The 18,359-nt window shown below is 45.2% G+C and overlaps 3 non-coding genes and 1 pseudogene across 3 annotated transcripts; all 4 read right to left on the bottom strand.

Moving 5' to 3' along the window:
- Positions 1-184: 184 nt before the first annotated feature.
- LOC128321590 (U5 spliceosomal RNA) lies at positions 185-299 on the bottom strand. The gene has a single exon (XR_008305184.1). It is a non-coding gene; the product is annotated as a U5 spliceosomal RNA (small nuclear RNA).
- Positions 300-913: 614 nt separating this feature from the next.
- LOC117599655 (U2 spliceosomal RNA) lies at positions 914-1,111 on the bottom strand. The gene has a single exon (XR_004580059.2). It is a non-coding gene; the product is annotated as a U2 spliceosomal RNA (small nuclear RNA).
- A 5,589-nt stretch (positions 1,112-6,700) lies between these two features.
- LOC117599661 (U5 spliceosomal RNA) lies at positions 6,701-6,815 on the bottom strand. Its single transcript, XR_004580063.1, has one exon. It is a non-coding gene; the product is annotated as a U5 spliceosomal RNA (small nuclear RNA).
- A 357-nt stretch (positions 6,816-7,172) lies between these two features.
- Positions 7,173-7,315, bottom strand: LOC113544672 (uncharacterized; annotated as a pseudogene).
- Positions 7,316-18,359: the final 11,044 nt, after the last annotated feature.

Raw genomic sequence — 18,359 nt, 5'->3', positions numbered from 1 at the left:
TGGCAGCCAGACTCCTCCCCCAACAGATAGCTGTCAATCTCTTTTGTCAGACACATATACATGGTAGGCAGACTCCACCCCTAACAGATAGCTGTCAATCTCTTTTGTCAGACACATATACATGGTAGGCAGACTCCACCCCTAACAGATAGCTGTCAATCTTTTTTTTGCCAGACACAGATACAGCTTTGCTACAGCAAAGCCCACAAAAATAAGTTGAACTCATCAACGTTCCTCTCCACGGAAATCTTTAGTAAAAGGCGAAAGAGTTATGCGTGAATGAAGAGAAACCTGAGCTATACGGGGAGTAGGACCAGGCCTCCGAAACACTTCTGGAAGTCTAGAAGACTGGCCTAGGGTGAGGTGGCTTGCGCCGGCCTCGTGCACCTTGATTGCTAAACAGGCAGAGCTGAAGCTATAGGTGTAGGATTTGTTTGCATTTAGCAATGGGCTATAGTTTGTATTAAAACCTGTTGTGCTCCCTCCTTTCTCACTAAGCACAGATGAAACATTTGCAAATTACATCTTTTTTTTTTTTTTTTTTTTCTTTTTTTAAGTACCATTTGCTCTTTTTCTTCTGTGGGAGCTATAAAAGATGTCAGGCTGGAGGTGGGGTGCTCAAGTCACCTTACACTGAGCCAGATTACTAGTTCCCAATCACTTATAGAGACAGCCATTACCCACCCACTCAGTCAGTGTTTAAGCCATCCTAGAACTGTCTGTGGGGTTGGAGTGGCTTCCCTTACTTCTTTCTAGCCACTCCTATGGTTCTGGTCTTTGTGGTGGCCCCAGAGAAGGAGCCGATATGAACAATGAGGGATGGCAGAACAATGACTAGCCAGAGATGTGGCTGCCTCTCCCCAAAGAAAAAAAAACCTAGTTTCTTTTTTTCTTTCTTCCTTTGAACCTTTTCAGAAGGTGCACCGTTCCTGGAGGTACTGCAATACCAGGTCAATGCGTGGAGCGGACGGAGCAAGCCCCTCTTCCAGCTCCCTGCTCTAAAAATCCGTTTAATATAGAGTCCTCGAATGGAGGACGTATCAGATATTAAACTGATAAGAACAGATTTTTTTTTTTTTTTTTTATTAAACCATTTCTCAAAAACATTAATACAAACAAAAATTCACTCCATACTATTTCAAATAATCAAACCTAATCAGCTGTATGTAAATGTTCCCCTTTCCCCCTCCCCACACATTCCCAACATTCCCACACACAACTGCAGTACCAAAGGAAAACATTTTGATCTTACACACAAACCCAAAAGAGGGACGCAACCTTTCCCACCACCAACACACCAAAATGCAGTGGCAAAAAACTATTCACATAACCCCTAACACACCCACCCACAATTTATTCACATAAATGTTAACACAATTACAAAAATCAGGCAGCAAAAACCATCAACTAAATCACGGCGAGAAGTCAATAAGGCCAAAGAATGGTAAAAACTAAAAAAAGAAACAAATTAGCAATTCTAATTCCCTGGCCTCCCTTGCACATTTTCCTGGGGCCACCATGGTGCCCCTACTACAGTAATCCCTGAAAAACCTCCTCCCTCTCCACCCCCTATCCCTGCTCTCACAATCCCTTCCCCACTCCCCCCACCCTCACTGAACTTCCTAAACCTCTCGTGCCTGGCCCTGAACACGTAAAGCAGGTTGTCCTGGTGGACGCGCGGAGTCAGGCTCCGGATGCATTCGCATCTCGCGCCCCACAACACGCACTTCGCCACCGAGACGGCTTGCCACAAAGGCTTCGCCATCTCCGGTCCCATGCGCTTCAGTCCCCTGCCGTACAGCACGAGGTCGCGGTTTATGTCCGTTCCCCCTTCGGCAGACCACCACTCTGAGACTCTTCTCCAGAACCGTGCCGCGACGGGACACGACCACAGGGCGTGCTCGACCGTCTCCTCGCCCCCGCACCCGACCGGGCATAGGGGCGTACGGCTTATGCCGTGATGGTAGAGACGCTCCCTGACCGGAAGACGCCCCAAAGCCCCCAGCCAGTGCAGATCCTTGCTGGCCCCGTCCAGCCAGGTGGGCTGCAGAGCTGCCCACTCGACCCCCGGCACTTGGGGGAGGGTCTCACCCGAATGGGCTGCACAGCGGTCCCTCCACTTCTTATATAACTTACGGTGGTCCAGCACAAGGCCGTCCACCAAGCACCAGGGCTGGCCGCGAATGAACTCGGCCGCCTTCTGGTAATGCCACGGGCGGTCGGTCGACCATGGCGAGGTCCCCTTCCAGGGGATCACTGTCCACAAAGCAAAGCCAAGCCAGAACTTCACAAACAGCGACGACATGTGGCCCTCCAATCCCCTCACCAACTTGGCTAAGAAGGCCACGTACATCGCCATGGTCTTGAGGGGAATGCAAGCCACACCCCTTCCCCCTTTGTCCCGCTCCGCGTACATTGCGACACGGGCAACCTGCTCGTTTCTCCCCCCCCAAATGAATGTAAATAGGGCACGCTCTAGGCGCCTTCCTGTTACAAATGGGACAGGGAAGACAAAGGCCAGATGGTTAAGGCCTGCCAGCAGGTCCGAGTTTGCCGCTACTACCCTTCCGGTAAGGGAGAGGTCCCTTCTGCCCCAGCTCTCAGCCCTGGCCTGAAGCTTCCTCAGGGCGATGTCCCAGTTCTTTTGGGAACTGCCCTCCCTCCAGAAGACAACTCCCAAAATCCTGAGCCCATCCTGGCACAGAGAGAACCCCCCCCGGAACGTCGGATCTTCCAGCCCACGCTCCTGCATACAGGACCGCAGACTTCCCACGGTTGACGCGCGCCCCGGTGGCCTCAGAGAACGCCTCCAGGATGCGCCCCACCACACCAAAATCCTCGTCCTGGCCAAGGAACAAAGTTGCGTCGTCGGCATACGCCGACACCTTGGCCCTTGTCCCTCCTGCGCCAGGGATGTGGAGTCCCTGGAATGCAGGTTCCCTTCTCAATCGCTCCACCAGTGGCTCCAGGTACAGGACATAGAGCAAAGGCGACAGCGGACAACCCTGCCTCACCCCTCCACTCTGCTCAATCAGCCCAGAGCAGTGCCCGTTCAAGACGGCGCGGCTGACCGCCCCTGCGTACAGCAGTCGGACCATGGCGATAAAGCCTGGACCAAAGCCCATCCGCTCCAAGAGCGAAAACAGAAACGCGTGAGAAACGCGATCGAAGGCTTTCTCTTGATCCAAACTCAATAGTGCCAACGGCACCCGGCGCTGATCAGCCCATGCTAGTGCATCTCTGACCAGCGCCAGGTTCATACCACACGTCCGCCCGGGCACCCCACAGGTCTGATCGGGGTGGACCACCTGGGCCATCACCTCTCTCAGACGCAGGACCAGTAATTTGGCCAAGATCTTATAATCGACCGTCAACAGCGTGATCGGTCTCCAATTAGCCAAGTCAGTCCTGTCGCCTTTTTAAACAGGAGGGTGATGTGCCCCACCACTGCTGACGGAGGTAGAGCTCCACACCCTATTGCCTCCCTGTAGACTGCCAGCAGGTCCGGACCTACAAGCGGCCAGAACGCGCGGTACCATTCTGCCGGCAGGCCGTCCCCACCAGGAACAACACCAGTCCTCAGGGAGAGCATGGCTCTCTCCACCTCCTCTAGAGAGATCTCTCTCTCTAGCACCGCTCTGCTATCGACCGGCACCTTGTCGGCGACAGCGTCCAAAAAAGCCGCAGCGCAGTCATCCCTCGTATCCCTTGCACTAAAGAGATCGCAATAGAAGGATCTAGTCACTTCTAGCATCTCCTCGATCAAGGTCGCCAACCGAGGGCCTCGCTTCAAGCCCTCGATGTGCGACTTTCGCTGTTGGCTTCTCACGCTACTAAAAAAGTAGCGTGTCGGTCGCTCGTCCTGCTCGAGCGCCTCCTTCCCGGCCTGGACAAAATAACTCCGGGCCTCAGCTTCGTAGTGGGCTCGTAAAGCCTCACAAGCGTCCCTGAGCCGCCCGTGATCCCTGTCTTTCCAGGCCTCATGCAGTCTCTTGGACCACACTTTAGCCTTTTCCCTCTTCCTCCTCGCCATCTCCTGCCCCCACCAGCGGCCCAGGATGGCAATCCTCCTCTTGAGGTCTTCCCACCACTCACTCTGTGTGGTGTAAAGACCTCTCATGCGGCGCCACCCGGCGTAGAGGTGGCGAAACACCCTACAAAAGGAGGGGTCCCGCAGCACGGTCACATTTAACCGCCGAAGACCCCGTCCTCTCAGCCCCACCTCTACCTGAATACTTCCGACCACCATGCAATGGTCGGAGGCCCAAAAGGGTTTCAGCGAGCACGACTGCACCTCTGCCTTATCCGCTACAAACAGGAAGTCGAGCCGCGCAGTGTCGCCCCTGGAATTCCTCCAGGTATGGCCAGAGGCCCGCGGCTCGACCACCCTAAACACGTCCACCAGGCCTGCTCCCGCCATCACCCGGGCCAGCTCCCCTCCTCCCTCTGCTTCTATATCTATATTAAAATCCCCCCCTACTAACAAGAACCTATTTGTGCCGAGGAGTGGCTCCAACAGGCGAAAAAAACCCTGCCTTTGCCCCCCCCTGCACGGAGCATAAACCCCAATGGCCCTGTACTTCAAACCCCTCCACACCCCATCCACACATAACACCCTCCCTGGAACCACTGACACCACATACCCTATTTCCCAATCAAAACCCTTAAACAAAATTCCCACCCCATCCCCCCTCCCGCTCCCTACCCCCCACACAGCAGGCCCCAAATCCCACCCCCTGGAAAACTCATTCCCCTCGGCTTCCGAACTTAAATGACACTCCTGTAAAAAAAGCAAATCAAAAGGGACAGAATGTAAACACAAAAACACAGCAGCCCTCTTCAGGGGCTGTTTAATTCCCCTCACATTTAAGGAACCAAAAGACAACAAAAGCATTATTACAAAAACAACAACAAAACCAAAACCCTCAGCCCAAAACACAAACCATGCGTGCCTGCCATTCCTGCCCCTCCCCCCACTTTGTTCCCTGACTCGTTCTACCTAAGCCCCTCTCCCAACCCCACATCCTCCCCCTCTCCCCAACCGAATCCCCACCCCACCTCCCGAGTCCAGTTAAAACCCCACCTGTTGGGGTTTTAAGCCCCTTAGCTACCCCCCTCATCCTGTCCTCTAATATTCCCCCTCCCTCTACCCCCTCCCCAGCATTCCTGACCCGTCTTTCTACCACCTGGGTCCATCCCTCCTCTTCCCCTACCCCCTCCTCCCCAAGCCCGTTATCCCCTCTGTCCTTATCCTGAGCCAGCAAGGGAGGCCACTCCCGGCCCCCTTGCACCCCCTCACCTGCAGTCCTCAGTCCTGCCCGCGCCTCCCCAGGAGGGACGAGATCAAACTCTCGCCTCTCCCCCACCCGAGACCTTTTCGGGTCCCGTTCCTCAGACACCGAATCCGCAGCCTTAGTCTGGCGGGTCTTGTAGGGCTCCGCCACCATAGCAGACTCTTCCTCCTCACTTGAGTGTTCAGTGACGTCAGCGAAGTGCATTGCCGCCCAATCAGGCTGGGCTGGAGTGGGGGCGGCCTCCAGACAATCCAGAGCATCCGCCCAGCTCATGGGGGTCCATGAGCTCCCACCTGGGCCCGACTCCAGAGCTGGCTTCTCCTGTGCCTCCTCCGGTTCCTCTCTGCCTGCAGGACACCTGCTGCCTCATTCGCCAATGTCTGGGCTTCTTGGGCTGGCTCCACTGGGTGTTTTCTCCCTTGCTTGTTCTCTGGACTGTCTGCTCCAGCTGGCTCTGCCTCTCCATGACCAGGCCCCGCTTTCCTCTGCCCCTCGCGGAACTCCTCATCGAAGAGACTAGCATAAGTACCTTTCCGCGAAGGGCAGCGGCGGTAGAGATGTTCTTCACTTCCACAGAGACTGCAGGCCTTCGGTGCTCCGCACCTCCGGCAGTAGAGAGGCTGGCCAGGGTAATGGAGGAAGCCTCTGTGAGGGCCGATGGAGAAGCTCCCCGGAGGGTGGAGAAGGCCCCCAGGAGCTGTTGGGTCGACTCTCAGCTTCACCAGGAACCTCCTTTTGCCATTCCAAATCCCAAATCTCCCCCGGACTCTCTCTCCTGCAGACACAGAGAAGCAGTAGCGGCCTAGGAACGCCCTAATGTCCTCATCTGCCACAAACGGATTGTAGAAGTGCACCGTGACGGGGACCTCATCCAGTGCGAAGAGCGGGACCAAGCGCAGACCTTGAAGCACCTCCTGCTCAGGTTCCCGGGAGCACTGGTCAAAAAAGGCAGAGCAGTCCTTCAACGAAAAAATGGTAATATCCAGAAAACCAGAAGAAACAAAGTCCTGCAGACAGAAAACCTTTGACGCCGACAGCCCACCAAGATCACGCAGAATCCGGAGCACAACCCAGTCCCAGCCAAACCGCTTCTTCACATCCGACGCAGCATCCGATCGGAGCTCCACCCTGACGGAATGACGAAGCCGCACCACATGGGCCGGCCGAATATTGCCTTCTGCAGGCATTAAGATACACTTGATCTTAGCCAAAAGGCCGAGAAGCGATAACCTGTTCTTTCCTCTGGCCTGAAGAACACCCCACAGTAAAGCGGTGACTCCAGAATGGTAGCCAGACTCCTCCCCCAACAGATAGCTGTCAATCTCTTTTGTCAGACACATATACATGGTAGGCAGACTCCACCCCTAACAGATAGCTGTCAATCTTTTTTTGTCAGACACAGATACAGCTTTGCTACAGCAAAGCCCACAAAAATAAGTTGAACTCATCAACGTTCCTCTCCACGGAAATCTTTAGTAAAAGGCGAAAGATTTATGCGTGAATGAAGAGAAACCTGAGCTATACGGGGAGTAGGACCAGGCCTCCGAAACACTTCTGGAAGTCTAGAAGACTGGCCTAGGGTGAGGTGGCTTGCGCCGGCCTCGTGCACCTTGATAGCTAAACAGGCAGAGCAGAAGCTATAGGTGTAGGATTTGTTTACATTTAGCAATGGGCTATAGTTTGTATTAAAACCTGTTATGCTCCCTCCTTTCTCACTAAGCACAGATGAAACATTTGCAAATTACATCTGTTTTTTGCAAATGGCAGAGGGATGGCATGAGGGATGGCAGAACAATTACTAGCCAGGGATGTGGCTGCCCCTCCCCAAAGAAAAAAAACAGCTTCTTTCTTTCTTTCTTTCTTTCTTTCTTTCTTTCGAGAAGATGCACCGTTCCTGGAGGTACTGCAATACCAGGTCGATGCGTGGAGCGGACAGAGCAAGCCCCTCTTCCAGCTCCTTGCTCCCTTTTTTATTAAAACCATTCTTCAAATACATGAATACAAACAAAAATTCATACCATACTAATTCAACTAATCAGACCCATGAAACAACCAAGCTATATGTAAACACACATATATAGCTGCAATACCAAAAGAAAACTTTCCCATCTTACACGTGAGACAAAAAATATTTTCCCCTTACCCCTCCCCCCACATTCCCACCATTTCCACACAGCCTTTCCCACCACCAATACACCAACATGCAGTAGTGACAAAACTATTTACATTCCACCCCTCCACACACCCACACACAATTTATGTACATACATGTTAACACAATTTAAAACTAAGGCAGCAAACAACATCAAATAACCACAAAGAAGATCAATAAGGCTGAGGGGAAGTAGAATTTAAATAAAGAAATAAATTCTCACCAAGTAAAGGAAGATAAATAAAGATCCCATGTCTAACTCCCTGGCCTCCCTTGCACATTTTCCTGGGGCCACAAAGGTGCCCCTTCTACTGTTATCCCTGAAAAACCTCCTAACTCTCCAACCCTTACGCCTGCTCTCACAATCCCTTCCCCACTTTCCCCCCTCACTGAACCCTGACCGGAAGACATCCCAAAGCCCCCAGCCATTGCAGATCCTTACACGAGGCTGTCCACCAAACACCAGGGCTGGCCGCGAATGAACTCGGCCGCCTTCTGGTAATGCCATGGGTGGTCGGTCGACCATGGCAAGATCACTGTCCGGAAAGCACAGCCAAGCCAGAACTTCAAGAACAGCGACATATGGCCCTCCGATCCCCTTACCAACTTGGCTAGGAAGGCCACAAATATCTTCATAGTCTTGAGGGGAGAGCAAGCCACTCCCCTTCCACCTTTTTCCCGCACCATGTAAATCCTAACATGGGCGACCTGCTCACTCCTCACCCCCTCCAAAAGAATGTAAACATGCTGCGCTCCAGGTGCGTTCCCATTACAAAGACGAAGGCCAGAGGGTTAAGGCCTGCCAGCAGGTCGGAAATCGCCGCAACAACTCTTCCCATAAGGGAGAGGCCTCTTCTGCCCCAGCTCTCGGCCCTGGCTTACACCTTCCTGAGGGCAATGTCCCAATATTTTGGGGCACTGCCTTTCCTCCAGAAGAAAACCCCCAAAATCTCGAACGCACAGAAGTCCTCGTCCCAGCCAAGCAAATGCGTAGCATACACCAACACCTTGGCCCTAGTCCCTCCTGCACCAGGGATATGCAATCCTTGAAAGGCAGGCCCCCTTCTCGGCTGCTCTGCCAAAGACTCTAAGTACAAGACACAGAGCAAAGGTGACAGCAGACATCCCCACCTGACCCTTCCTCGCTTCGATCAGCCCAGAGCAGTGCTCGTTCATTACAACATGGCTGACTGCACCTGCATATAGCAGTCGTACCATAGCGATGAAGTGGGGACCAAAGCCTATCCCAACAGCTCAAAGAGATACACATGTGAGACACGATCAAAGGCCTTCTCCCGATCCAAACTTAACAAAGCCAATGGTAAGCCATCCCCACCAAGGGCTATGCCCGTCCTCAGGGACAGCATAGCTCTCTCCACCTCCTCCAGGGAAATCTGTCCCTTTAGTTCCAACAGGCCTTCCTCCGAGAACCTGCCAGCAACAGTATCCAATAAAGCCATCGCAAGGTCCACCCTCATTTCCCTTACCTAGAAGAGATCACTGTAGGAGAACTTAGCCACTTCTAGCATCCCCTTGGAAGAGGTTACAAGCATTTATGTTCAGTTCCACCCATGTAATATTTACTCTAAGCTATTCCACCCAAAAGCTGACTTGTTACTACAAACTTGATCTTGTAAGTTTATAAAATAATGTGTAAAACATATGCTGGAGTACTACCTCAAAGAAGCCAGTATGTGTGAAAAAAGTGTTTAATAAGCTATTCTATCAAAAGAATAAACACAACTACAAGCCAAGTATACTTAGAATACTTAATTATACTTTTCTGTATACTTGTCAGTACAAGCCAAGTATACTTAAGTATAATTTTATTAAGTATATCTCTGAGAAGTACATAAAAAGTATACTCATTTATTTTTAGTTTAAAAGAAGTATAATAGCACACTTGAATGAATTTATATACAGCAAGTACAATATATATAAATATATGCATTCCATGATAAAGTGGTCATATTTAGGTCTACAAGATTAATTACTTAACATTACTCTTTTTGGCTGATCACTGACAGAAAATTATAGTCAAGCATAAAGTAAGCTTCCACTGGCCGAGCAGCAGACAGATCTCAGAAGCTTCGAATGAGACACTAAAGCCACCAAAAAGGAAAATAATGTAAGCCTTCATGTAATAATGACACTATGCTGTTGTGCCCCTTTTACATTGCTCGCCGGAGCACTAAGTAGTACTTGAAGTGCATTCCCAAATTATTCAGACTGCTTATTTGTTTAATGAAAAAGCATAAACAGGTTTTTACATTGTTGTGTAAATTTACTTAAAATTTTTATTATATCAACATCAGTATTGCTGTGACTCTTCAATTCAATTCAATTTTATTTGTATAGCACTTTTAACAATGGACATTGTCACAAAGCAGCTTTACAGAAATAAATGGATTCACAAAAAAATATATTGTAAATATGTGAATTTATCCCTAATGAGCGAGCCAGAGGTGACGATGGCAAGGAAAAACTCCCTGAGATGATATGAGGAAGAAACCTTGAGAGGAACCAGGCTCAAAAGGGAACCCAGCCTCATCTGGGCGCAATGGATAGTGCAATTATAAATAAATCTCTTCTATTATTGTGTACTATATGGACAAATAGTGCAATTGTGCAACCAATTAATTCATTATAGTTTTTGCAAGAAGTCCGGTTGGTTAAAATCTATCCACTGTCCACTGATGGAGTCCTGAGTACGAAGGTGTTCGTGGCAACCGCAGCACGAAAGCTACTACAGCAATCACAGTCCCAGGCCATTACAGTACAGCTCCCAATATGTGATCCCCAAGCCATCTCCACAGCCCCCAGGTGGGACTATCCCCAGCAAACCAAATGGTTCTTCAGACCGTCCATATGGGGCCACCCCCAGCAGCAGCGAGCAAACTCAACCGATGAGAACTCCATCCAGAAGTAGGGCATCAGGATGGGTCAACTGTGGGGCTTTGTAAGAGAAAGCTCTACCCCCAGCTGTAGCATGCATTATTCGAGGTACAAACAAATAGCCTGCACCTTTTGATCTGAGTAGGCGTGGTGGATCATAAAAGACCAAAAGTTCACTCAGGTACTGTGGCGTGAGACCATTTAGTGCTTTATAGGTCAACAGCAGTATTTTATAATCAATATGAAATTTGATTGGGAGCCAATCATATCTTCTGATTCTAGTAAGGACTCTTGCTGCTGCATTCTGGACTAACTGGAGCTTGTTTATGCATCTACTGGAGCATCCAGACAGTAAGGCATTACAATAATCCAACCTAGAGGTAACAAAAGCATGAACTAATCTTTCTGCAATGTGTAGTGACAATATATTTCTTATTTTAGCAATATTTCTGAGATGAAAGAAAGCAATCCTAGTGATATTATCTACATGAGCTTCAAAAGAAAGACTAGAATCGATAATCACACCAAGGTCTTTTACTGCTGCACATGATGAAACAGAAAGGCCATTCAGAGTTATTATGTAATCTTGAAATTGAGCTCAGGTGAGCTCATTTTATTTCAACTGATTATCCTTGAAATGTTTCTGCAATTATATTGCAATGCATACACTACTGTGGAATGACTAGAATAGACAACTTTAACCAACAAACATGCAGATCTTCTATGGCAACTAACACAGCATATGATCACCTGATTTAAACATGGTGCTCCCCACAGGAGACCCATTTCCTGTAGGAAAAACTGGTTCATTCTAAGCTTAAAAAACAATTTGAGTCTTCATTCCAGTGGAGTGACTGTTATATAAGAAGCTTAGAGGCAACAAATAGAAAGTAAAATCAGTAAGAAAAGTGAGATCCCACAAGCTGATTAAAGGGAGTAGATTCTGTTATAAATCATTACTTTATACACATCTACACAATATCCAGTTTAGTAGTGAATTGAGCACAACCACATGACCATGTGACATGAACATCTGTGTTCATAGAAAATAACTTGCTAAAAACTCTCTCTTCCTGTAATAATTTTACTGCTGTCTGGATGTGAGAGTTTTATCACTGAGAAGCTGTGTGGAAAATATTTTTATGACAGTTGCCCCTTTGAGAAACCAATCCAATCTGAATAGGGCTTATGAAGTCCAAATGTAGGCCTTTGAGACAAGGCTGTGTCTAAACAGAGATCTGGGTAAAGGTGAAATTTTTCTATCGCTTTGAAGGTTCCAAAAAAAACATGACTTCCATTGTTTTTAAATGGAAGAAGTTCAGAACCACCAAGACTCTTTCTAGAGCTGGCCGCATAGCCAAACAGAGCACCTGGAGAAAAGGGCGGGGAGGTGGCAAAGAGCCTGAAAGTCACTCTGACTGAACTCCAGAGGTTCTCAGTTAAGATGTGAGAACCTGCCAGAAGGACACCCATCTTTGGCCTCATGGTGCTCTGGGTTGACATTTAAGGGGTCTGAAGGGGTCACTTTAGAGTGTATACTCAAAAAAAAAAAAAATTGCTGTGTTGACAGGACCCAGTTTGGATTATTTTAACCCAGGTGATAAATTAGTATTGGACGAAACACATGCTGAAATAATCTAATCCAGCAATCAGGCCAAAAATGTGACCTAATATTTAGTTCTATATTTCTTGAATAGGCAATCAATAATATGTCTGATATATAATATAAAAACAATGTTTTGTCTGTAGTTACAGATAATGCTTAAATTTCCACTTTATACTGCTGGATCCAGTAAGCCCACTACCCATTTATATGGCTATTGTCAGTAAATAAAATCCTAATGTCTAAATGTCTGACCTCGTTTCATGTACAGGGACACGGCACATCTACATGTTATATACACCTTGGTGGTAGACAGTTTATGTTTGTGGCCCATCTGTTGTTGCAATTTGTTGTGCAGTCACCAAATATAACATGTATTGTTGCACATTTTGTGTCATCAATCCTCTAGCCCAGGGATGTCCAATCTCCGCAAAGTGTCAGTGTGGGTGCAGGTTTTCATTCCAATCAAGCAAGAACCACACCTGTTTCCACCTATTTAAATCAATTGATCTTCACTTTCAGTGGGCTATTAGGTCCTTTACAGTTACTCTGTTTATTTTGTTTCAGCACTAACTACATGACCTATTGACAAAGATATATTTAAACAGCACAACAGAGGAACTAAATAAGGATGGGTCAACATCTGAAGATCATTAGCGCTAGGGAGAACACAATTGCTTGTGACTTGGATGAAAGGCACCTTCCTATTGAAGACCTTCCGTCACTGATGGTTCTGGAAAATGACCTCCAACATCTACAGACAAGATGTATATAAATTTATACGTATATAAAATGACACTGGAAAAAGTTGTAGGAAGCTAAAAATTCTGAAAACAGATGTTTTATTGATCTGTCTTCGGAAAACGTAAAACATTAGTATTTTGAAAAAGTTAAGTGGACAAGTGTTACCCTTTTGCACCCTACAGTTGGCTGTTATTCAAAAGCACATTGTGCCAATGAATGTAGTGTTTTTGTATTATATCTTTAATATTGACTGATATTATTGGCAAACTAACATTTTTTCTTAGATGAAGCAACAGCCTTGCTGCTTACAGTCCTTTTAGCAGACTTTTGACTGTTTGACATATTAGCAAATATCACCCATGTGAATGATGACTTAGTAATATATGAATATAAACTGGCCAGTAAATATTGTATGTACTGATACTTTTTCCCCACTACTTTTTTATTTTTCTCTGCTATAAGATTCAATGATTATTTAAAATCTTTCCAGGTACTTGACCTGGGGCTTATTGGTGGGGCTGATTTGGCTAAAATGGTCAACTGCCAAGGGGTGACAGCCTGCCAGGGTGACAGGTGGAAAAACAGCCTTTCAAAGCGTTCAAAGTCTTCCTAAAGAATTGAAAGAAGGTTAAATTGATAAGTTTATGGTTCGTTTAGGTCTTGGTCTGAGAAACAGCACACAGTGTTAGAAACTCAGGAATTCATTCATTCTCTGTTCAAAACAGTGTGTGCATGTGTGTGTTTGTGTTGGATTAGTTTGTGTGTATTAGAATAGTTTATTAAAGTCTCGTATGATTTTAAAGGTAAGTCTCTGTGCTTATAATTTACTGCCTTAAACTGCCAATCTTGTTACTGTGCTCTTAATAAAAAATGTTTTCACTATATTCAGGATATTGCTGCCATTGTCCATGGAGGTAATATTAGGCAGAATTAATAAATCCACTAATTTCAACTTACTGGACAAATAGTTGATCAGCTATTGAAATGTTAAGTTTGCAAAATTTCACCCTCTGAGCTGATCTGATAGTCTCCCCTACATATTTTGGTGGAGAATGTGGGCATCTTAATCTCAGTAGCTAATTTCCTACATATTTTGGTGGAGAATGCAGGCAGCATAAATCTAAATAGCTAATTTCATACACCCTCCTTCTTGCCCTTCTCAGATAAATCTGAGAAATGCTGGAGGGAAAAGACTGATGGAGGAACCATTCCACATAGATCGCACAGGAAATTCAGCATGATCCACTCTCTTGCAAATTGTTGCTTTACTTCTGACATTGAGCCATCCAATAGCTCAACCCAAACTGGGGTCTCACGCCACCGTATCCTGAGCCAGATTACAAGTTCCCAATCATTTATAGGCATAGCAGTTGTTTCCATTCACTCCCTGTATGTGTCTTGGAATTTTTTGTGGCAGGTGGGGTTACATCTGTCAGTTCTTTCTTGGGTTGGGTTCTAAACTCATCACTGTGGATTCTGTGAAGTCATCTTGCTTCTATTTGAGTTTTCTGTGCTCAGGTTTTCTATTGCTAGAAACAGAAACCTACTTACAGCCCTTTTATTGAGGAGTCATTACATAGGCCTAGGTATTTACTATGTTTAATGTTTATGTAACTCATTCTGCACAAGATTCTAACCAAGGCCTCAGTATCCAGGAGACCTGGGCAAACTGAGTGAGCCATACTCAAGAGTTAGAACCCAAGTGCAGAGCAGATAAGAAGGATAAACAGAAACATCCAAAACGGGAAATAAATAATAAGGGGTGTGAGGCCTGACACTCACCCTACAGCAAACCAAAACAAAAACCCAGATGAGGTAGGACAGAGGACCAACTAAAGGCAGGTAGGACAAACTAAAGGCATAAACTTAGGATAGTCAGTAGAGAAACCTCTGACTATTCACTGCAGAGAGCTAACCAGGAAAAAAAAGTCTTTTTATAGCCAAGAGAAGGAACCCAAAGACTTGAGAGAGTGGCTAGTTTGACAAGGCAAGGCCAACCCTGTACAGAAGAAAGAGCTAGAGTACAGCTCTAGTTTTCAAAATACCAATTCCAAGAATGAGCTTTTGAGCAACCTGTAAGCAGCCCTTATATAGACTAGTCACAGGTGGAGCCGGTCACAAGCAATTACTGAGAGGCAGCTCTCTGTCTCCCTTTGGTGGCAGCCAGGGGCCATGGCAGCCTGCCACTTACAGCTTGGCTGACTAAAATTTAGTATTGTATCTGCTCTTATAGTCAGGGAAAAAAGTACACCCTCTGCCAATTCTATGTTTTTATTTATCAGTGCCTAAATAACAATTTTGTGTAAAGTAAACCAATATTCAGAAACCAGATGGGAAAAAATAAGTACACTCTATAATACAGTAACATGTAGAACCACTTTTACTAACAAAATCCTGAAGTAAACATATTTGTAGGAGTTTCAGTCTCGCACATTGTTTTGCAGAAATTTTGGCCCACTCTTCTTTACAACATTTCTTCAGTTCATTGATGTTTGAGGGCATTCATTTATGCACAGCTCTCTTAAGATGCCATAGCATCTCAATGGGGTTGAGGTCTGGACTTTGCATTGGCCATTCCAACACCTTGATTTTTTTTCTTTTTTAACCATTCAGATGCTGATTTGCTAGTGTGCTTGGGATCACTGTGCTGTTGCATAACCCAACTTCAGCCCAGCTTAAGCTCCTGGACAGATGGCTTCACATATGTCTCAAGAATATTCTGGTATAAACTGGAGTTCATCATTGTCTCAATGACTGCATGTTTCCTAGGTCCTGTGGCTGCAAAACGAGCCCAAATCTGCCATGCTTGACAGTTGGTATGAGGTGTTTGTGGTGATATACTGTGTTTGGTTTTTGCCAAACATGGGTCTGTGCATGATGACCAAACATCTTCTCCTTGGTCTCATCAGTCCAAAGGATATTGTTCCAGAACTTTTGTGTTTGGCTCAGATCACCTAAGTGATCCATATTCTTTTTGGAGAGAAGGGGCTTTTTCCTAGCCACCCTTCCATGAAAGCCATACTTGTTCAGTCTGTTTCTTATTGTGCTGTCATGAACATAAACATTTAATGTGCTTACAGAGCTTGAAGGTCACATGGTGTAGTTCTTGAGTTTTTCTTTATATTTCTATATCATTAATGCTAGCATTAAAAGGTTTGACCTTGGACTGACTTTACTGGAATGCCCACTCCTGGGAAGACTGGCAAATTTCTTGATAGCTCTCCATTTGTAAGCAATCCTTCTAACTGTAGATTTGTGAATTTTAAATTGTTTGAAGATGGCCTTATAACCCTTCCCAGATTGGTGACCAGCAACAATTGCTTCAGTGAGCTCCATTCTTCTTGGCATGATGTGGACACACACCTGAGTGCTCCAGAACACCAAACTGCCAAAATATCTTCTTTTCTAGAGATAGTCACATTTCTAGATCATTACCTAATCTTGTGCATTACATTAGTAACACCTGGCTGCTAATTACTCTCTTAATGATTGTGGAAGTAGGAAGGGTTTTTATTTTTCCAACCTGGTCCTGAATGTTTATTTTTTGGGGGGAAATGACTAGGTTATTTGTTTATATATATATACATATATAGGTGTTGGTGAGGACCACACAATTATTATTTAGGCCCTGATAAGTAAGAAAATAAAATTGGAGGAGGGTATACTTTTTTCCCCATGACTTTATCTATTAACTACATTATAATTTCTTCATATGTCATAATGAAGGTGCTTCTTTTTTCATTGAATTGACCAGTCATTATGTAGGGTTAGGTATTTACTATATTTAATGTTTGGTTGTAAAAAATTAGTTCAGTACCTTTTCTTATCTGTTTACCACATTACAATTTTGTCATTTGATGTCATAATGAAATGCTTCTTTTTTCCATTTACTTGACCAGTCATTACCTAGCATTAGTTATTTACTAGTCAAGTGGGTTTTTGTCATTCCTTAATATAGCTTTTATACATTGAAACAAAATGTCATTTATCCAGAACCATGGTTCAACACATAACATTATGCAAGACCACATAAAGATTCTCTTGTCAGTTAGTACATTATACCGTCATCATAAGGTGTCATAACCAAGTGCTTCTTTTTTATTCACTTTTGAACAGTTGTTAATTAGGGCTAGGTATTTATTATGTTTAATGTTTGTGTAATGTGGTGATTCATCCCACACCAGATTTTAACCCAGGCCTCAGTGTATGGGAGACTTGGGCATACTGACTAAGTCACAACCAATACTCGAGAGATAGAAACCAAGTGTAGAGCAGATATGAAGGACAAACAGAAAACTCCAAAAAGGGAAATAAATAATAAGCTCAGGCCATCACACTCTGCACTGGATATGGAAAATTACCAAACTGAAAAAGCCTGCTCCTAAAATGCACAAATCACACCAAGTCAGAACTCAAAACCTCTGAGTTAGAAAGTGAGCAGGTTACCAGTGCATCACAAGGATGACTTAAATCAAAACAGGAGTGTGGCTTAAGGGGTGTGTGGCCTGATTCTCACCCTACAGTAAACCAAAACAAAGAAGCCCAGATGAGCTAGTGAGAACAAGAACACAAGAAAAACTAAAGTCATAAACTTAGGACAGTCAGGGGAGAAACATCTGACTGCTCTCTGACCAGGAAACAAAAGGTTTTTTTAACCCAAGAGAAGGAACTCAAAGACTTGAGAGACTTGCTAGGTTGACAAGGTGAGGCCAACCTGGCACAGAGGAAAGGGCTATAGTATAGCTCTAGTTTGCAAAATACCAATACTGGCTTAGTCTTGCCTTCATAGTGTGAACACAAGACTGAGCTTTAAAGCAATCTGTAAGCAGACCTTAAAAATACCAGACACAGGTGGAGCTGGTTGCTAGTAATTACCAATAGGAAGCTCTCTGTCTCCCTTTGGTGGCAGGGAGGGGCTGTGGGGGCCTGCCCCATACAGTTTGGTTGACTAAAATTTAGTGTAGTATCTGGTCTTATCCGTTAACCGACAGGTCAAGCGAATGAAAAAAGAAGTACTTCATTATGACATCATCATATGTTAAAAGGATAATGTAGTAAACAGATAAGAGCAGAAACCCAATTAATCTTAGTCAAACAAACATTAAACATGGTAAAAACCTGACCTCATGTAATGACTTGTCATGTGAATCAGAAAAGAAACACTTCATTACAACATCATAGTATGTAGAACTTGTAATGCAGCAAAAAGATAAGAGTAGATACTCAACTAAGTATTAGTCAACCAAATATTAAATATATTAAATACTTTAACCTATTTAAAGACTGGTCAATACACTTTGGTTGACAATTTGGTTGACTAAAATTTAGTGTAGTATCTGGTCTTATCCGTTAACCGACAGGTCAAGTGAATTTTAAAAGAAGCACTTCATTATGACATCATCATATGTTAAAAGGATAATGTAGTAAACAGATAAGAGCAGAAACCCAATTAATCTTAGTCAAACAAACATTAAACATGGTAAAAACCTGACCTCATGTAATGACTTGTCATGTGAATCAGAAAAGAAACACTTCATTACAACATCATAGTATGTAGAACTTGTAATGCGGCAAAAAGATAAGAGTAGATACTCAACTAAGTATTAGTCAACCAAACATTAAATATATTAAATACTTTAACCTATTTAAAGACTGGTCAAGTGAATGAATA

Source organism: Pangasianodon hypophthalmus, chromosome 18 (assembly GCF_027358585.1).
Source record: "Pangasianodon hypophthalmus isolate fPanHyp1 chromosome 18, fPanHyp1.pri, whole genome shotgun sequence".
Taxonomy (NCBI): Eukaryota; Metazoa; Chordata; class Actinopteri; order Siluriformes; family Pangasiidae; genus Pangasianodon; species Pangasianodon hypophthalmus.
This window is presented reverse-complemented; position numbering and strand designations above follow the sequence as displayed.